This window comes from Triticum urartu, chromosome 4 (assembly GCF_003073215.2).
Source record: "Triticum urartu cultivar G1812 chromosome 4, Tu2.1, whole genome shotgun sequence".
In the NCBI taxonomy this organism is placed as follows: Eukaryota; Viridiplantae; Streptophyta; class Magnoliopsida; order Poales; family Poaceae; genus Triticum; species Triticum urartu.
In genome coordinates, this window is record NC_053025.1 from 188,860,888 (window position 1) to 188,883,606 (window position 22,719).

A 22,719-nucleotide genomic window follows, 5' to 3' on the forward strand; every position below is an offset into this window, starting at 1 on the left:
CAAAGGACAACAACATAACCACAAGCAAATTGAATCAATCATAGAAATTCATCAACCACCGATAGGACAAAGAAAATCTACTCAGACATCATACGATGGCAACACATCATTGGATAATAATATGAAGCATAAAGCACCATGTTCAAGTAGAGGGTACAGTGGGTTGTGGGAGAGTGGGCCGCTGTAGATAGAGGGGGGAAGGTGATGGGGATGTTGGTTAAGATAGAGGAGGTGTTGGTGTAGATGGCGGTGATGATGATGGCCCCCGGCGGCGTTCCGGCGCCACCGGAAGCGAGGGGAAGAGAGCCCCCTCCTTCTTCTTCTTCATTGACCTTCTACCTAGATGGGAGAAGGGTTTCCCCTCTGGTCCATGGCCTCCATGGAATGGGAGGGGCGAGAGCCCCTCCGAGATTGGATCTGTCTCTCTCTGTTTCTGCGTTCTCATATTCTGCCATTTCACCATTTCTTATATTCCCGGGGATCGTAACTCCGATTAGGCTGAAATTTTAAAACGATCTCTATCCGGATATTAGCTTTCTTGCGGCAAAATAAGGGCATCAACCGCCTTACGGGGTGGCCATGAGGGCCCAGGGCACGCCTGACCCCTGGGGCGCGCCCCCCTGCCTCGTGGCCCCCTCGGGCATCGTCTCGCGTTGATTTTTCTTCCCAAAAATCACATATATCCCAAAAAAATCTCCGTCAGTTTTTATCCCGTTTGGACTCCGTTTGATATGGATTTACCGCGAAACAAAAAACATGCAACAAACAGGGACTGGCACTGGATCAATATGTTAGTCCCAAAAATAGTATAAAAAGTTGCCAAAATTATATGAAAGTTGTAGAATATTGGCATGGAACAATCAAAAATTATAGATACGATGGAGACGTATCAGCATCCCCAAGCTTAATTCCTGCTCGTCCTCGAGTAGGTAAATGATAAAAAAGATAATTTTTGATGTGGAATGCTACCTAGCATAAACTTGATCATGTAATCTAATCATGGCATGAATATTAAGACACGAGTGATTCAAAGCAATAGTCTACCATTTGACATTAAGATAATAATACTTCAAGCATACTAATAAAGCAATCATGTCTTTTCAAAATAACATGGACAAAGAAAGTTATCCCTACAAAATCATATAGTCTGTCTATGCTCCATCTTCACCACACAAAATATTCAAATCATGCACAACCCCGATGACAAGCCAAGCAATTGTTTCATACTTTTGATGTTCTCAAACCTTTTCAACTTTCACGCAATACATGAGCGTGAGCCATGTATATAGCACTATAGGTAGAATAGAATATGATGGTGGAGGTTGTGTGGAGAAGACAAAAAGGGAGAAAGTTTCACATCGATGCGGCTAATCAACGGGCTATGGAGATGCCCATCAATTGATGTCAATGTGAGGAGTAGGGATTGGCATGCAACAAATGCACTAAGAGCTATAAGTGTATGAAAGCTCAAACTGGAAACTAAGTGGGTGTGCATCCAACTTGCTTGCTCATGAAGACCTCGGGCATTTGAGGAAGCCCATCATCGGAATATACAAGCCAAGTTCTATAATGAAAATTCCCACTAGTATATGAAAGTGATAACTCAAGAGACTCTCTATATGAAGAACATGGTGCTATTCTGAAGCACAAGTGTGGTAAAAGGATAGTAACATTGTCCCTTCTCTCTTTTATCTCATTTTTTAATTTTTTTCTCTTTTTTTGGTGGGCTTCTTTGGCCTCTTTTATTTTTTTGTAAAGTCCGGAGACTCATCCCAACTTGTGAGGGAATCATAGCTTCCATCATCCTTTTCTCACATGGGACAATGCTCTAATAATGATGATCATCACACTTTTATTTAGTTACAACTCAATATTACAACTTGATACTAGAACAAAATATGACTATATGAATGCCTCCGGCGGTGTACCGGGATGTGCAATTATCTAGCGTAGCAATGACATCAAAAAATGGACAAGCCATGAAAACATCATGCTAGCTATCTTACGATCATGCAAAACAATATGACAATGAATGCTCAAGTCATGTATATGATGATGATGGAAGTTGCATGGCAATATATCTCGGAATGGCTATGGAAATGCCATAATAGGTAGGTATGGTGGCTGTTTTGAGGAAGATATAAGGAGGCTTATGTGTGATAGAGCGTATCGTATCACGGGGTTTGGATGCACCGGCGAAGTTTGCACCAACTCTCGAGGTGAGAAAGGGCAATGCACGGTATCGTATAATCCATGGACTCAACATTAGTCATAAAGAACTCACATACTTATTGCAAAAATCTATTAGTCATCGAAACAAAGTACTACGCACATGCTCCTTGGGGGATAGATTGGTAGGAAAAGACCATCGCTCGTCCCCGACCGCCACTCATAAGGAAGACAATCAATAAATAAATCATGCTCCGACTTCATCACATAACGGTTCACCATATGTGCATGCTACGGGAATCACAAACTCCAACACAAGTATTTCTACAATACACAACTACCCACTAGCATGACTCTAATATCACCAACTTTATATCGCAAAACTATTGCAAGGAATCAAACATATCATATTCAGTGATCTACAAGTTTTATGTAGGATTTTATGACTAACCAAGTGAATGACCAATTACTGTCATCTCTCTAAATAGATATAAGTGAAGCAAGAGAGTTTAATTCTTTCTACAAAAGATATGCCCACGCTCTAACAAATATATGTGAAGCAGAAGAGCATTCTACAAATGGTTGTTTTCTATGTGAAGAGAAACAGGCAATCCAAACTTCAAATGATATAAGTGAAGCACATGAAGCATTCTATAAAGCCATACTCAAAAGATTTAAGTGCAGTGTAATGAGAATTCTATAAATCAACCATGGACTATATCATACCAGCATGGTGCATAAAATAAAAGTGAAAACTAAATGCAAAAGACGCTCCAAGATTTACGCATATCATGTGACGAATAAAAATATAGCTCTAGGTGAAATTACCGATGATCGTTAGAAGAAAGAGGGGATGCCTTCCGGGGCATCCCCAAGCTTGGTTGCTTGGGAGTCCTTGAATATTTCCTTGGGGTGCCTTGGGCATCCCCAAGCTTAGGCTCTTGCCACTCCTTATTCCTTCATCCATCGTGATCTCTCCCAAAACTTGAAAACTTCAATCACACAAAACTCAACAGAAAGCTCGGTAAGATCCGTTAGTATAATAAAGAAAATCACTACTCTAAGTACTGTTGTAAACAAATTCATATTTTGTTTTTTAATTGTAGCTACTGTAATATAAATTTTCCATGTCTTAATCCACTGATATAAATTGATAGTTTCATCAACACAAGCAAACTATGCATCAAAAACAGAATCTGTCTAAAACAGAACAGTCTGTAATAATATGAACATTCACCATACCTATGATACTCCAAAAATTCTACCAAAATTAGGAAAAATAAAAAATTTGTATATAAAGACAGTGCAGAAAGTTTCAGAACCACTTGACGTTCCACCAAAAAATGTAAAATCACGCGCTACGGCCAAAGTTTCTGTCCTGCACCGTACAAACCAACAAGCATCTAAAACATCCTAAAGGCAAACCTTGGCACATTATTTTTATAATACAATGGAATTGTACAAGGGGATAATTATTTTTGTTGAAAATTGTCTGTAATTAAGATTCATAAAGTTTTCGTGAGCATGAACAAAGTTCAAGGAGCTCCCCCACTTCAACAATGCTTGTCTCTCTCACTTTCACTTTCTTTTTTGAAAAAGTTTTGGGTTCCCCTCTTTATTTTTTTTGTTTTTAAACTTTATAAAAGCACACAACAGAAATAAATGACTCTCTAAAACTTCCGGGTTGTCTCCCTGGCAGCGCTTTCTTTAAAGCCATTAAGCTAGGCATATAGTGCTCAAGTAATGGATCCACCCGGATCCCAAGGTATATCAAAGCCAATTTTAATTAACAATGATTTGTAATTTAGTAGTGAGCACAAGGTAACATATATCATGTAATGACGAAGTCTAACTCTCTTCCTATGCATCGGCATGTCATAAAAGAACAATTCATGCACACAAAGTAAAGGCCAATGCATAGTATAAACAATTTCTTGCAATTTTTTCGTGTTGGAAACATAAAGAGGAGGAGATGTAGTTCCTCTCTCATAATAATTGCAAGTAGGAGCAGCAAGCACATGCATATTATATCTATCAAAATCATCATGTGTAATAGTAAAATGCAACCCATCAATATAATCCTTAATAAGGTAAACTTCTCCGATATAGTGTAGTTGGGAGAATTCAAAACGATAATAGGACTATCCTGCATGGGTGCAATAGCAACAGTTTCATGTTTAACATAAGGAACTATCGCAAGTTCATCTCCATAAGCATAATTCATATTGGCATCTTGGCCACAAGCATAGAAAGCATCTGATACGTCTCCAATGTATCTATAATTTTTGATTGCTCCATGCTATATTATCTACTGTTTTGGACATTATTGGGCTTTATTATACACATTTATATTATTTTTGGGACTAACCTATTAACCGGAGGCCCAGGCCAGAATTGCTGTTTTTTTGCCTATTTTAGGGTTTCAAAGAAAAGGAATATCAAACGGAGTCCAAATGGAATGAAACCTTCGGGAACGTGATTTTCTCAACAAACAAGACCCGGGAGACCTGGACCCTACGTCAAGAAAGAAAAGAGGAGGCCATGAGGTAGGGGGGCGCGCTTACCCCCCCAGGCGCACCCTCCACCCTCGTGGGCCCCCTGTTGCTCCACCGACGTACTCCTTCCTCCTATATATACCTACGTACCCCCAAACGATCAGATACGGAGCCAAAACCCTAATTCCACCGCCGTAACTTTCTGTATCCATGAGATCCCATCTTGGGGCCTGTTCCGGAGCTCCGCCGGTGGGGGCATCGATCACGGAGGGCTTCTACATCAACACCATAGCCCCCCCCGATGAAGTGTGAGTAGTTTACCTCAGACCTATGGGTCCATAGTTAGTAGCTAGATGGCTTCTTCTCTCTTTTTGGATCTCAATACAATGTTCTCCCCCTCTCTTGTGGAGAACTATTTGATGTAATCTTCTTTTTGCGGTGTGTTTGTTGAGACCGATGAATTGTGGGTTTATGATCAAGTCTATCTATGAATAATATTTGAATCTTCTTTGAATTCTTTTATGTATGATTGGTTATCTTTGCAAGTCTATTCGAATTATCAGTTTGGTTTGGCCTACTAGATTGATCTTTCTTGCAATGGGAGAAGTGCTTAGCTTTGGGTTCAATCTTGCGTTGTCCTTTCCCAGTGACAGTAGGGGCAGCAAGGCACGTATTGTATTGTTGCCTCCGAGGATAACAAGATGGGGCTTTCTTCATATTGCATGAGTCTATCCCTCTACATCATGTCATCTTGCTTAAGGCGTTACTCTGTTTTTAACTTAATACTCTAGATGCATGCTGGATAGCGGTCGATGAGTGGAGTAATAGTAGTAGATGCAGGCAGGAGTCGGTCTACTTGTCTCGGATGTGATGCCTATATACATGATCATACCTAGATATTCTCATAACTATGCTCAATTCTGTCAATTTCTCAACAGTAATTTGTTCACCCACCGTAGAATACTTATGCTCTCGAGAGAAGCCACTAGTGAAACCTATGGCCCCCGGGTCTATCTTCATCATATTAATCTCCTACTACCTAGTTATTTCCTTTTCTATTTACTTTGCCTTTATTTTACTTTGCATCTTTATCATAAAATACCAAAAATATTATCTTATTATATCTATCAGATCTCACTCTCGTAAGTGGCCTTATAGGGATTGACAACCCCTATTTGCGTTGGTTGCGAGGATTTATTTGTTTTGTGCAGGTACGAGGGACTCGCGCGTAGCCTCCTACTGGATTGATACCTTGGTTCTCAAAAACTGAAGGAAATACTTACGCTACTTTGCTGCATCATCCCTTCCTCTTCAGGGAAAACCAATGCAGTGCTCAAGAGGTAGCAAGAAGGATTTTTGGCGCTGTTGCCGAGGAAGTCTATGCAAAATTCAACATACCAAGTACCCATCACATACCCTTATCTCCCGCATTACATTATTTGCCATTTGCCTGTCGTTTTCCTCTCCCCCACTTCACCCTTGCCGTTTTATTCGCCCTCTCTCTCTATCCTCACTATCTTTCTCTATTTGCCTCTTTTTGCCTGCTTGCTTTTTGTTTGCTTGTGTGTTAGTTTGCTTGCTTGTCACGATGGCTCTACCTAAATTTGGTGACCTTCACCTTAAAAGATTAGAAGAGATCGAAAGCAATGTCAGGAGTTTCATGGTCTTGCAATTTGAACATAATAGTTTCTTCAGAAATGAGTTTAAATTACAGAAAAGTTTTATGAGTTTTATGAATAAAGAGCTCTATGATATGTCTAAAGAATTCGATGGTTTAAGATCCCAAATTGCTCATCTTGAGAAATTAACTGCTGAAATTTCGGATAGGCAGGCTACCTTAGTTAATAAGACGGCCGCTAAACCGGATTGCTATGAAAATAAAGATGAAGATCTAAAAGTTATTGATGTGTCCCCTATTAAATCTTTGTTTTGAAATATGAATCTTGATAATGATGGGACTGAATATGATCCACCTTTACCTAGAAGGCGTTCCAAGAATTCAGAATTTGTTGATCTTGATGCTAAATTTGATAGAAGTGGGATTGAAGAAATTAAAACCCTAGATGTTGCTAAACCCACTATTACGGATTTCAAGGAATTTAACTATGAAAATTGCTCTTTGATTTATTGTATTTCCTTGTTGCAATCCGTGCTAAATTCTCCTCACGCTTATAGTCAAAATAAAGCATTTACTAAACATATCGTTGATGCCTTGATGCAATCTTATGAAGAAAAACTTGAATTGGAAGTTTCTATCCCTAGAAAACTTTATGATGAGTGGGAACCAACTATTAAAATTAAAATTAAAGATCATGAATGCTATGCTTTATGTGATTTGGGTGCTAGTGTTTCCACGATTCCAAAGACTTTGTGTGATTTGTTAGGTTTCCGTGATTTTGATGATTGCTCTCTAAACTTGCACCTTGCGGATTCCAATATTAAGAAACCTATGGGAAGAATTAATGATGTTCTTATTGTTGCAAATAGGAATTATGTGCCCATAGATTTTATTGTTCTTGACATATTTTGCAATCCTTCATGTCCTATTATTCTTGGTAGACCTTTCCTTAGAACGATTGGTGCAATTATTCATATGAAGGAAGGAAATATTAGATTCCAATTTCCATTAAGGAAAGGCATGGAACACTTTCCTAGAAATAAAATTAAATTACCTTATGAATCTATTATGAGAGCCACTTATGGATTGCCTACCAAAGATGGCAATACCTAGATCTATTCTTGCTTGTTATGCCTAGCTAGGGGCGTTAAACAATAGCGCTTGTTGGGAGGCAACCCAATTTTATTTTTATTACTTAATTTTTGCTCCGGTTTAGTAATAAATAATTTATCTAGCCTCTGTTTTGGTTTTTTTTTGTGTTTAATTAGTGTTTGTGCCAAGTAGAACCGTTGGGAAGACTTGGGGAAAGTCTTGTTGAACTTGCTGTAAAAAACAGAAACTTTAGCGCTCACGAGAACTGCTTTCATTTTTATTTGGAAAGTGATATTTAGTTAATTCTTTTTGCAGATGATTAATAGATAAATTACTCACATCCAGAAATTTATTTTAGAATTCTTGGGGTTCCAGATCTTGCGCTAGCTACAGATTACTACAGACTGTTCTGTTTTTGACAGATTCTGTTTTTCGTGTGTTGTAGCTTATTTTGATGAATCTATGGCTAGTAAAATAGTTTATAAACCATAGAGAAGTTGGAATACAACAGGTATAACACCAATATAAATAAAAAATGAGTTCATTACAGTACCTTGAAGTGGTCTTTTATTTTCTTTCGCTAACTGAGCTCACGAGATTTTCTACTTTAAGTTTTGTGTTGTGAAGTTTTCAAGTTTTGGGTAAAGATTTGATGGATTATGGAACAAGGAGTGGAAAGAGCCTAAGCTTGGGTATTCCCATGGCACCCCCAAGATAATCTAAGGACACCTAAAAGCCAAAGCTTGGGGATGCCCCGGAAGGCATCCCCTCTTTCGTCTACTTCTATCGGTAACTTTACTTGGAGCTATATTTTCATTCGCCACATGATATGTGTTTTGCTTGGAGCTTCTTGTATTATTTGAATCTTTGATTTTTAGTTTACCACAATCATCCTTGCTGTACACACCTTTTGAGAGAGCCATACATGATTTGGAATTTGTTAGAATACTCTATGTGCTTCGCTTATATCTTTTGAGCTATATAATTTTGCTCTAGTACTTCACTTATATATTCTAGAGCACGAAGGTGGATTTGTTTTATGGAAACTATTGATCTCTCATGCTTCACTTAGATTATTTTGAGAGTCTTAATAGCATGATAATTTTCTTAAAATCCTCTCATGAGTGTGTTGAATACTATGATAAGTTTGATACTTGATAATTGTTTTGAGATATGGAGATGGTGATATTAAAGTCATGCTAGTTGAGTAGTTGTGAATTTGAGAAATACTTGTGTTGAAGCTTGTGATTCCCATAGCATGCACGTATGGTGAACCGTTATGTGATGAAGTCAGAGCATGATTTATTTATTGATTGTCTTCCTTATGAGTGGTGGTCGGGGACGAGCGGTGGTCTTTTCCTACCAATCTACCCCCCTAGGAGCATGCGCGTAATAATTTGCTTTGATAACTTGTAGATTTTTGCAATAAGTATATGAGTTCTTTATGACTAATGTTGAGTCCATCGATTATACGCACTCTCACCCTTCCACCTTTGCTAGCCTCTCTAATACCGCACACCTTTCGCCGGTATCATACACCCACCATATACCTTCCTCAAAACAGCCACCATACCTACCTATTATGGCATTTCCATAACCATTCCGAGATATATTGCCATGCAACCTTCCACCGTTCTGTTTATTATGACACACTCCATCATTGTCATATTGCTTAGAATGATCATGTAGTTGACATCATATTCGTGGCAAAGCCACCATTCACAATTCTTTCATACATGTCACTCATGCATCATTGCATATCCCGGTACACCGCCGGAGGCATTCATATAGATAAGTCTTGTAGATGCAGGCAGGAGTCGGTCTACTTGTCTCGGACGTGATGCCTATATACATGATCATACCTAGATATTCTCATAACTATGCTCATTTCTGTCAATTGCTCAACAGTAATTTGTTCACCCACTGTAGAATACTTATGCTGTCGAGAGAAGCCACTGGTGAAACCTATGGCCCCCGGGTCTATCTTCCATATATTAATCTCCTACTACTTAGTTATTTCCTTCGCTATTTACTTTGCCTTTATTTTACTTTGCATCTTTATCATAAAAATACCAAAAATATTATCTTATCATATCTATCATATCTCACTCCCGTAAGTGGCCTTATAGGGATTGACAACCCCTATTTGCGTTGGTTGTGAGGATTTATTTGTTTTGTGCAGGTACGAGGGACTCGTGCGTAGCCTCCTACTGGATTGATACCTTGGTTCTCAAAAACTGAGGGAAATACTTACGCTACTTTGCTGCATCATCCCTTCCTCTTCGGGGAAAACCAACGCAGTGCTCATGAGGTAGCAGCATCATCAAAAAGGGATATTTCAAAAGAATCAACAGGATCATAACAGTCATCATAGCAATGATGCTTCGGTAAGCATGAAGGGAAATTAAACAATGTATGATTTGAACAGTTACTCTCCTTAGAAGGTGGGCACGGGTGATCAATCCGCCCTTCCTCCTTTTGTTCTTCACTCTCCTCCTAGTCTTTTTCATCCAATGAGCTCACAATGTCATTAATTTCTTCTTCCATAGAGTCCTGCAAAATATTAATCTCTTCTTGGACAGCGGAGACTTTCTCAATAAACGCATGAATATCGGCATTGTATTCATAATTCTCATAGCAATATTTAAGTATAGCTAAATTTTCAGGTCTATAAACTGAATCATCAAATTTTCACACTCTTTAAACAAAGATTCAATTTCATAAGCACCCATAAAAGCAACAAATTCTTCTATTTGTTCCACATCATAGTAATCATATATACCATTAGCATAAGAAGCCAAGGTTTTATCATCATTAAATTTGCATGAAAAGGGAAGGTGTGGAGCCTTCATCCTAGAGCAACAAGTATAGTCATATCTCAAGCATAGTTCCCGATCATACCAATGCAACATATGAATTTGATCCCATAATAGTTTCCCTTTTTGAGTCAAGCGATAATCCCTAAAGTATTCACATTAATCCAACGTGTCTCCCATAACATAATTGAATGGGGTTTTCTCAGGATTATCAAAGTAGTACATAATCTCTTTCACATAACCAGCAACGAGGGTTTTAGGAGGTTCCCCATCTCCATGAGTAGCAGGTACACCTATATTTTTGGTATTTCGTGTTCCATATCCATAACTAAAGATAGAGAAGAACTTAGAACAACAAATAAAAATTACTTAGTGATAAAGCAAACAAGCACACACGAGAATATTCACCCCACGCTATTGCTCCCCGGCAACAGCGCCAGAAAAAGGTCTTGATAACCCACAAGTATAGGGGATCAATTGTAGCCTCTTTCGATAAGTAAGAGTGTTAAACCCAACGAGGAGCTAAAGGTAGAAGAAATATTCCCTCAAGTTCTATCGACCACCGATACAACTCTATGCACGCTTAACGTTCGCTTTACCTAGAATAAGTATGAAACTAGAAGTACTTTGTAGGTGTTTTTGGATAGGTTTGCAAGATAATAAAGAGCGCGTAAATAAAAAGTAGGGGCTGTTTAGATAAAGAAACAATAAAGTTAGTATAGCGAGTGTGGAAAAGTGGTGGTAGGAGTTGCAAAATTGTCCCTAAGCAATTGACTACTTTACTAGATCGATAGCAAGTTTTATGTGGGAGAGGCCACTGCTAGCATGTCATCCCTGACTTGGAATTCTATGCACTTATGATTGGAACTATTAGCAAGCATCCGCAACTACTAACTTTCATTAAGGTAAAACCCAACCATAGCATTAAGATATATTGGTCCCCTTCAATCTCGTATGCATCAATTTCTATGCTAGGTTGAAGCTTCTGTCACTCTTGCCCTCCAATACATAGTCCTAACAACATACAACTAACCCTATGATGTGATCCACGTGCACGCTCATGTGATGGGCAACAAAGGACAGCAACATAACCACAAGAAAATTAAATCAATCATAGCAATTCATCAACCACCGATAGGACAACGAAAATCTACTCAGACATCATAGGATGGCAACACATCATTGGATAATAATATGAAGCATAAAGCACCATGTTCAAGTATAGGGTACATCGGGTTGCGGGAGAGTGTACCCTTGTAGGTAGAGGGGGGGAAGGTGATGGAGATGTTGGTGAAGATGGTGGAGGTGTTGGTGTAGATGGCGGTGATGATGATGGCCCCCGGCGGCATTCCAGTGCCACCAGAAGCGAGGGGGAGAGAGCCCCCCTCTTTCTTCTTCTTCATTGACCTTCTACCTAGATGGGAGAAGGGTTTCCCCTCTGGTCCATGGCCTCCATGGCATGGGAGGGGCGAGAGCCCCTTCGAGATTGGATCTGTCTCTCTGTCTCTCCCTGTTTCTGCGTTCTCAGATTCTGCCCTTTCACCGTTTCTTATATTCCCGGAGATCCGTAACTCCGATTGGGCCGAAATTTTAACATGATCTCTATACGGATATTAGCTTTCTTGTGGCAAAATAAGGGAATCAACCGCCTTACGGGGTGGCCACGAGGGCCCAGGGCGCGCCTGACCCCCTAGGGCGCGTCTCCCTGCCTCGTGGCCCCCTCGGGCATCATCTCGCGTTGATTTTTCTTCCCAAAAATCACATATATTCCAAAAAAATCTCTGTCAGTTTTTATCCCGTTTGGACTCCGTTTGATATGGATTTACTCCGAAACAAAAAACATGCAACAAACAGGGACTGGCACTGGGCACTGGATCAATATGTTAGTCCCAAAAATAGTATAAAAAGTTGCCAAAAGTATATGAAAGTTGTAGAATATTGGCATGGAACAATAAAAAATTATAGATACGACGGAGACGTATCAAACGGCAGTGCCACAAATAAGTTGCACTATCATTATTAAACTTATATATTTTGGCTTCAATACTATGAATATGTGCATCACTACTATCGAGATTCAATAAAAATAGACCACTCATCAAGGGTGCATGACCATAAAAGATATTACTCATATAAATAGAACAACCATTATTCTCTGATTTAAATGAATAACCGTCTCGCATCAAACAAGATCCAGATATAATGTTCATGCTTAACGCTAGCACCAAATAACAATTATTCAGGTCTAGTACTAATCCCGATGGTAGATGTAGAGGTAGCGTGCCGACTGCGATCACATTGACTTTGGAACCATTTCCCACGCGCATCGTCACCTCGTCCTTAGCCAATCTTCACTTAATCTGTAGCCCCTGTTTCGAGTTGCAAGTCTGAGCAACAGAACCAGTAAATACCTAGGCGTTACTACGAGCATTAGTAAGGTACACATCAATAACATGTATATCAAATATACCTTTCACTTTGCCATCCTTCTTATCCGCCAAATACTTGGGGCAGTTCCGCTTCCAGTGACTAGTCCCTTTGAAGTAGAAGCACTCAGTCTTAGGCTTGATGGTAACCATCAACACTTGATGCTCCTTCTTGATTTCTACCTCCGTAGCTTTAAGCATTGCGAAGAGCTAGGGAATTGTCTTATCCATCCCTTGCATATTATAGTTCATGATGAAGCTTTTGTAGCTTGGTGGCAGTGATTGAAGAACTCTATGAATGACACTATCATCAGGAAGATTAACTCCCACTTGAGTCAAGTGGTTGTGGTACCCAGACATTCTGAGTATATGTTCACTAACAGAACTATTCTCCTCCATCTTGTAGCTATAGAACTTATTGGAGACTTCATATTTCTCAATTCAGACATTTGCTTGAAATATTAACTTCAACTCCTGGAACATCTCATATGCTCCATGACGTTCAAAACATCGTTGAAGTCCCGATTCTAAGCCGTAAAGCATGGCACACTGAACTATCGAGTAGTCATCAGCTTTGCTCTGCCAGCCGTTCATAACATCAGGTGTTGCTCCTGCAGTGGGCTTTGCACCTAGCGATGCTTCTAGGATGTAATTCTTCTGTGCAGCAATGAGGATAATCCTCAAGTTACGGACCCAGTCCGTGTAGTTGCTACCATCATCTTTCAACTTAGCTTTCTCTAGGAACGCATTAAAATTCAAAGGAACAGTAGCACGGGCCATTTATCTATAACAACATAGACATGCAAAATACTATCAGGTACTAAGTTCATGATAAATTAAAGTTCAATTAATCATATTACTTAAGAACTCCCACTTAGATAGACTTCCCTCTAGTCATCTAAATGATCATGTGATCCATATCAACTAAACCATGTCCGATCATCACATGAGATGGAGAAGTTTTCAATGGTGAACATCACTATGTTGATCATATCTAATATATGATTCACGCTCGACCTTTCGGTCTCAGTGTTCCGAGGCCATATCTGCATATGCTAGGCTCGTCAAGTTTAACCCGATCATCATGTGGTGTATCAGCACGAAGAACTGTAGCAACGGTGCATACTCAGGGAGAACACTTATACCTTGAAATTTAGTGAGAGATCATCTTATGATGCTACTGCCCTACTAAGCAAAATAGGATGCATAAAATATAAACATCACATGCAATCAATATAAGTGATACGATACGGCCATTATCATCTTGTGCCTTTGATCTCCATCTCCAATGCACCGTCGTGATCACCATCGTCACCGGCTTGACACCTTGACCTCCATCGTAGCATCGTTGTCGTCTCGCCAACTATTGCTTCCACGATTATCGCTACCGCATAGTGATAAAGTAAAGCAATTACATGGCGATTGCATTTCATACAATAAAGCGACAACCATATGGCTCCTGCCAGTTGCCGATAACTTTGTTAAAAAACATGATCATCTCATACAACAATTCATATAATCATGTATTGACCATATCACATCACAACATACCCTGCAAAAACAAGTTAGACGTCCTCTACTTTGTTGTTGCAAGTTTTACGTGGCTGCTACGAGCTTAGCAAGAACAGTTCTTACCTATGCATCAAAAACAACAACGATTTTTCGTCAAGTGTGCTGTTTTAACCTTCAACAAGGACCGGGCGTAGTCACACTCGATTCAACTAAAGTTGGAGAAACAGACACCCACTAGCCACCTGTGTGCGAAGCACATCGGTAGAACCAGTCTCATGAACGTGGTCATGTAATGTCGGTCTGGGCTGCTTCATCCAACAATACCGCCGAATCAAAGTATGCCATGCTGGTAAGCAGTATGACTATTATCGCCCACAACTCTTTGTGTTCTACTCGTGCATATAACATCTACGCATAGACCTGGCTCTGATGCCACTGTTGGGGAACGCAGTATTTCAATTTTTTTCCTACAATCACGCAAGATCTATCTAGGAGATGCATGGCAACGAGACGGGAGAGTGTGTCTACGTACCCACATACACCGAAAGCGGAAGCATTTAGTAACACGGTTGATGTAGTCGAATGTCTTCGCGATCCAACCGATCAAGTACCAAATGCACGGCACCTCCGCGATCTGCACACGTTCAGCTTGGTGACGTCCCTTGTAGTCTTGATCCAGCTGAGGCCAAGGGTGAGTTTCGTCAGCAAGATAGCGTGTTGACGGTGATGATGAAGTTACCGACGCACGGCTTAGCCTAAGCACTACGACAATATGACCGAGGTGTAAAACTGTGAAGGGGGGCACCGCACACGGCTAAAGATAAACTTGTGTGTCTATGGGGTGCCCCCTACCCCGTATATAAAGGAGGGGAGGAGGAGGGCCGGCCACAAGTGGCGCGCCCAAAGTGGGGAATCCTACTCCTAGTAGGAGTAGGTTTCCCCTTTTCCTAGTCCTAGTAGGAGAAGAAGGAAGGACACGAAGAAGAGAAGGAGGGGGGGCCTAGCCCTAGTCCAATTCGGTTTGGGCTAGAGGGGGCGCGCGCCACACCTTGGCCTGCCTCCTCTCTTCCACCATTAGGCCCATGAGGCCCAATAATTTCCCCCGGGGGGGGGGGGTTCTGGTAACCCCCGGTACCCCGAAACTTATCCAAAACGACCCGAACAATTCTGGTGTCTGAATGTAGCCTTCCAATATATGAATCTTTATTTCTCGACCATTTCGAGACTCCTCGTCATGTCCGTGATCTCATTCGGGACTCCGAACAACCTTCGGTACATCAAATCACATAACTCATAACACATATCATCATCGAACGTTAAGCGTGCGGACCCTACGGGTTCGAGAACTATGTAGACATGACCGAGACACATCTCCGGTCAATAACCAATAGTGGAACCTGGAAGCTCATATTGGTCCCGACATATTCTACGAAGATCATTATCGGTCAAACCTCCCAACAACATACGTTGTTCCCTTTGTCATGGGTATGTTACTTTCCCGAGATTCGATCATCGGTATCATCATACCTAGTTCAATCTCGTCACCGGCAAGTCTCTTTACTCGTTCCATAATGAATCATCCCACAACTAACTCATTAGTCACATTGCTTGCAAGGCTTATAGTGATGTGCATTACCAAGAGGGCCCAGAGATACCTCTCCGACAATTGGAGTGACAAATCCTAATCTCGATCTATGCCAACTCAATAAACACCATCAGAGACACCTATAGAGCATCTTTATATTCACCCAGTTATGTTGTGACATTCAATAGCACACTAAGTGTTCCTCCGGTATTCGGGAGTTGCATAATCTCATAGTCATAGGAACATGTATAAGTCATGAAGAAAGCAATAACAATAAACTAAACGATCGTAGTGCTAAGCTGAAAGATGGGTCTAGTCCATCACATCATTCTCTAATGATCTGATCCCGTTCATCAAATGAAAACACATCTCCATGTCTAGGAAACTTAACCATCTTTGATTAACGAGCTAGTCAAGTAGAGGCATACTAGGGACACTCTGTTTGTCTATGTATTCACACCTGTACTAAGTTTCCGGTTAATACAATTCTAGCATGAGTAATAAACATTTACCATGACATAAGGAAATACAAATAACAACTTTATTATTACCTCTAGGGCATATTTCCTTCAACATGGTGGTTAACCATATTATGAAAGACGGAAAGAAAATCATTGGCTTATCAAATTCTCTATCGAGCCGTGAAAAAGATTCAACAAAATACATCAACAAATCCGCTATTGGTAAGATAAGATAAATATAAGGAAGGCTAAAAAATATTCATCGAAATAGCGGAATACAAAATTAAGAAACACAAAAAAAATAAAGGGGAATCTCACCCCCTTCTTTATCATAAAGAAAAGATATATTTTAAAACTTATTTAAAAAGAAAAAGAAGTGCCTCTATATTTATATTATTTATTTATCCACTTAGACGAATAAATATTATTAATGAATATGTATCACAATCCATCTCGAGGTATTTGGATCAATACCTATTTGGTGGATCTCTTTTTTCTCTGCGAGGAACCAGATTTGAAATGGTGACACGAGGATTTTCAGTCCTCTGCTCTACCAACTGAGCTATCCCGACCTTTTCTTGTGCATCATTCTAGTAGAGTATTTGTATCTATGTATATTAAAAGGACAAAAAATTAATTAAAGTATTTCAAATTTAAAATTTGAAAATGGGGGGTAGTCCTATGCATTGTGCATGGTTTACTTAAATAAAACTTAAAAATAGAGTGAATAACTAAGATTTCTTGCCGATACTCTAATAAAAAGAAATCTATTCAATGAATAGGATAAGATCCATTGAGTTCTCTTTGCATACCTTTGTGAAAGAGTAGAATGAGAAAGCTAATGAATCTTAAACCCATTGATAAAAAGAAAAAAAGAGAGGATAAATAATAATAATATACTATAGTTAGGGAATAAAAGAGGATTTGGGGATAGAGGGACTTGAACCCTCACAGCTTATAAAGTCGACAAATTTTCCTTTTAGTAGAAATTTCATTGTTGTCAGTATTGACATGTAGAATGTGACTCTCTCTTTGTCCTCGTCCGATTAATCCAATTTTTTGAAGATCTCGAAAACTTTGAGTTTGAATTCAAGAATTTGATTATTCAATATTCGATTGGAGTGGATTCACAATAATGAAAAATATATATTATGATCTGATTTTTTTCATTTCGTAATCATAATCATTTCTAGTTTCATTTGAAAAAGATAAAGAACCTATAATATAATATAATATAATATGATATAATATGAGTTCTGTGATTAATCGTTTGCTATGTCAGTATGTGTACGTGTTTATTAAATGTATAAGGTGTAAAACCCCTCTTTCTCTATTTTAGAATTAGAAGGAATTCCACTAAAAACACAACGTAATTAACTCGATTTGTTAGAACAACTTCCATTGAGTCTCTGCACCTATCCTTTTACTTTGTATTCTAGTTTGAGAACCACTTATTTTCTCAAAACATGGATTTGGCTAAGGATTGCCCTTTTTTAATTCCAGGGTTTCTCTGAATTTGGAAGTTACCACTTAGCAGGTTTCCATACCAAGGCTCAATACAATCAAGTGTGTACCGTCTACCGATTTCACCATATCCCCATTTCCCTCTTCTTTGAGACCATGATTCCTTGTGTAATTTCATCCATCTCTTAGTTTTTTTGAATCATTGAGTTCATCACTCAACGTAGTCTAGCAGTTCAGTTCGACTCTATTTGAGAGACCTCGCTTGCTTATTGCAATTCAGAATTGAATTGATTCTATCCTTGATGTATTTGCAATTCAATCCGAATCAATATATCCAAAAGTTTTTATCCCCCCTCCTGTCTTACTTTTTTGTAGTATTCAAAATTATACTATAACACTTGATATTTATTCTTTTTTCTAATCAGAATTATCAATTTTATTTACTCTGACTCTATGTTCCCCTTAGTGAAATATTAATCCTCAAATTATTAGCAAATATTAAAGTCTACAATGATCGAATGAAAATACCAATAAATCCTATAATTTTATTTTTAATATCCTATAGTTAAGCATATCAAGCTAACTTTATCTTTAAGAAGTTTTAGTTATTTTTATTTTTATACATAGAACTTTAAATTTAGAACTAGTTAATAGCTAAGATTAATAACTAATATATGAGATTTACGGATTTCCTATACTATACCTATTTCTATTTGTTACACTATTTCCGTTATGAAAGCCCACTTAGCTTAGAGGTTAGAGCATCACATTTGTAATGTGAGGGCCATCAATTCAAGTCCGATAGTCGGCTTTTTTCTCTATCGATGTTCTACGAACAAGAATCTCTTTTTTCTGAATTAAATGTAGAATCTAGGATCTTTTATGTTTTTACCTTACAATTTTGCTAGATACGAAACAATATAATAAATAATATATATACAAAAAATAAAGATTTTGATGAAATTCCATTTTGGGGGTACTTTAGTTGATTTTACTCTGTTTATCCTGTAGTTTAATTCAGTTTTAATTTCAATGTATTCTGTAATGTAAATACAATGAAATCAATTGTGTAAAAATGAAATTTAAATAAAATAAAAAGGAGTCTTCATGTCCCATTATCGAGGACCTCATTTAAAACATACACTGTGTGGGAGCTTTACCAGTACTCACTAGAAAAACACCTAAATCCGGAAGTAATCTTAAAAAAATTCGATTATGGGAAAAAGGAGCAATATCGTATTCGTCTTCAAGGAAAACATAAATTGTGTTTTCATTATGGTCTACAGAACGACCATTACTTAGATATGTACATATCGCTGGAAAAGCAAAAAGGTCAACAGGCCAGGTTTTACTACAATTACTTGAAATGCGTTTGGATAATATAATTTTTTGATTGGGTATGGATTCAACCATTTCTGGGGCCCGCCAATTAGTCAACCATAGACATATTTTAGTTAATGGTCGTATAGTCAATATACCAAGTTTTCCTTGCAAACCCCGAGATATTATTACTACGAAGGATAACCAAAGATCAAAAGGTCTCGTTCAAAATTATATTGCTTCATCGGACCTGGGGAAATTGCCAAAGCATTTGGCGATTGACACGTTGGAATATAAAGGACTAGTAAATAAAATCCTAGATAGGAAGTGGGTTAGTCTCAAAATAAATGAGTTGTTAGTTGTAGAATATTACTCTCGTCCGACTTGAACTTAACGAAAAAAGGAAAGGTTCATAGAATTTTCTTCCCCTTCCCCTTTCCCGAACAAAATCGCCCTAAGACCATTAACATTAATTTGTATTTTCCCATCAACTAGCTAAAATTGATTAACCCTAGGATTAGCATTCTTTTTTCATTTTTCCTCTATGTGTATTTTACAAACCACAGTAATTTGCTATAGAGAATTTCTAATTTCTACTAAATCAAAATAAGATAATATAAGATATTATATTATTGTTGGAAAAAATGTTATTTGATTTGATACATTGTGATCCTTAACGTTGATGAATTAAGAAAAATAGAAAGAGAGGGATTCGAACCCTCGGTAAACAAAAGTCTACATTACAGTTCCAATGCTACACCTTGAACCGCTCGGCCATCTCTCCTACATAACTTAACTTATTATAGAAAATAAACTAAGTGAATAGCGAGTTTTCTTATTCCTGCAGTACAAGTACAACCACAACCACTCGGGGGTTCCATAGTTCTATTGGAAAAATTCCTTTTGATCTAAGTGGAGGGATACAAGATTTTTTACTAGAAATTGCGCTCGCTATAAAATAAAGTTTTAATTTGGGTTTTCCCGCAACTAAAGAAAAAGAAAAATGGAAGAATTCTTCTTATTACATAATAAAATAAAGAAACCTTAGAATTCCGTTTGCATAAGATACGCTACACCATACTATCAAAATCAAAAATAGGGTATGAGCCAATTAATACTTTGAAAACACAAAATAGTTGATAACATAAGTTGTTGTTCAAAAATAGGAAAGTGGAATGAAATCTAGTCTTAGTCAAATATTTCATATCTCTTCGTGTCCAAACAGAAGGAAAATGATACAATTTGAGCTGAGCGGAAAATCCATATCTCTTTTATCCATTTAAAGCATATGGATTTAGTAGAGCATATGGATCAATCTATTTATAATTATAAGAATTGAATGTGTTTGTTTTTATGTTATTTTTTGAAGGAATGAAAACAATTCTATATATAATGGGTTGGGAATTATGCCTAGATCCCATGTAAATGGAAATTTCATTGATAAGACCTCCTCAATTGTAGCCAATACTTTATTGTGAATAATTCCGACAACCTCAGGAGAAAAAAGGCATTTACTTATTATAGAGATGGTGCGATTTGACTCCTTTTTTTTTTTTGCTTTTTTAGCCCTTCCTATACCTCAGTCTTACCAAAAAGAGAAGGGGTTGGCATAGAGAGAACCAAATTTGTAAATCAAACAAACCCACGCTTCGGGAAGGTTAGGCGAACTAACAATTCCTTCCGTCGTGTATCCTCGATTGATGCGGTTTCAGATACTTCAATTGTAGATTTGAGTATTGAGTGAATGGTTACACCTACATGATATGGTATGGATTACAAGCCAATACTACTCTATTAGTATCCGTGAGCAGCATAGGGGAGAAAAACACTACACCTAGAAATAGGAATCAACAAGAGAAAAACTTTGTTAGAAATTACCCCTTTCCCGATCGGTATCAGGGCTGGGAAGAATGGTTGGGATAACAAACAACCATTAGGTTTTACTTTGGATACCCCTGTAACAATCAAATATCGCTGAAGTACCTAATTCCTATAAATAGGAGCTGTTGAGAACAAAGAAATTATTGGAGCTATCGTTTTCCTCTAGAATTAATAAAATTCATTGGTGCTAAGAAAAACCTCTTCTGCAAAAGTTGGCTAGTGATTTCTTGGAAAAATACCAGCCCCTTTCAGTTCATAATGAGACGAGACTAATTATATTTTGATTCTATAGATTATTTCGCTTAATACTATTATGTACAGAAGGTAGGAGCCGTATGGGATCAAAACCTCATGTACGGTTTTGGAACGGAGATTTTTTGAATAGAATGAACGACCGTAACGGATGTTGGCTCAATCCGAAGGAAATATGCGGAAGCTTTGCAAAATTATTATGAAGCTACGCAACTAGAAATTGATCCCTATGATCAAAGTTATACTCTATAACATAGGCCTTATACACACAAGCAATGGAGATCATACAAAGGCTTTGGAATATTATTTCTGGGCACTAGAACGAAACCCCTTCTTACCGCAAGCTTTTAATAATATGGCCGTGATATGTCATTACATGCGACTATCTCCATTATAGAAAAAAAGAGGATCAAATTTTCTAGTAAATACTAGAAAAAGGGCTTTCTACACAGGGATCGTAAAAACAATGATTTTCCCTATCAGCTGTAGGAAGGAAGGACACTTCACGAGAATCAAAAAATGAAGAAAGTATGGATTATACTACTACTCTATGGATAAAGTTTCTCAAATTGATAGAGAAAGCACCGTAAAGATCAATTAGTGAGCGACTAGGTCGATCCAACAAAAAAACTGCTTACTTATCCCATGATATGGGGCAAAATTTAGGAATCCACTTATGTAATAGAGCCGATCCACTAAGGAATTAAGCAGCGGTGTAGTATCAGATCCCAAAGATAGTAAGTTCTTTTTCTTTCATATGGAAAAAAGTCTTTTTCATGGATTCTATAGAGATTTCATATATGAAACCAGGATAGTTACCTTTCAAAAAATTTGAACGAAGGCTCTGTATCTATCTATGCTTCATTCTTCTGAACGCGGGGAAAAAGATCAAACCGATTATTGATAAAAATTAGGGTTTGAAACTTAGCTAATTAATTTCTTCTTCTTAACCTAAGAACTAATTGGATCAATTTTTGATAAATCGAATTCAGTTAAGATAGGGGAAATTCAGATAGCAATTTCTGAGCTGTATGAGGTAGGAAACTCTCAAGTATAGTTCTAAGGGAAGGAACTTCCTATTCCGACCGAGGAGAACATGCCATTCTACAGGGTGATTCTGAAGTTGCGGAAGCTTGGTTTGATCAAGCTACTGAATATTGGAAACAAGCTATAGCGCTTACTTCGGGAAATTATATTGAAGCACAGAACTGGTTGAAGATTACGAAGCACTTTGAATTTGAATAAGACCATGCTCCTTATTTTTCATAAAATGGGTGGTTTGGTTGTTGATCCATTAATCAAATAAATTAGGTCGTAAGATCGAATCAAGAATTTCATTATGTCCATTTCTTATACCTTCGTTTTTATATGATATTTCATAAGAATAAACCATAGGGATAGGGTCTAGAATAGAATTAATAAAGTTAATAATAGAGGGGGCAATCTAAATATTCCTAATATATTAGGACCATCTTATTAATAATTCTAATGTGTTATATTGGAATTTAGAATCAAATAAAAAACCCTATATTATGCTCAAGGAAAGTAGATATAGATAGGAGCTTATGCCCTAAAAAATACACTAGTTTCTTAAATTAAAAATTAAAAATATTATTTTCTTACGTCGA

The 22,719-nt window shown here is 38.0% G+C and overlaps 1 pseudogene; it reads left to right on the forward strand.

Moving 5' to 3' along the window:
- The first annotated feature begins 20,364 nt into the window (after window positions 1-20,364).
- LOC125553746 lies at window positions 20,365-22,427 on the forward strand (annotated as a pseudogene).
- The last annotated feature ends 292 nt before the right edge of the window (window positions 22,428-22,719 follow it).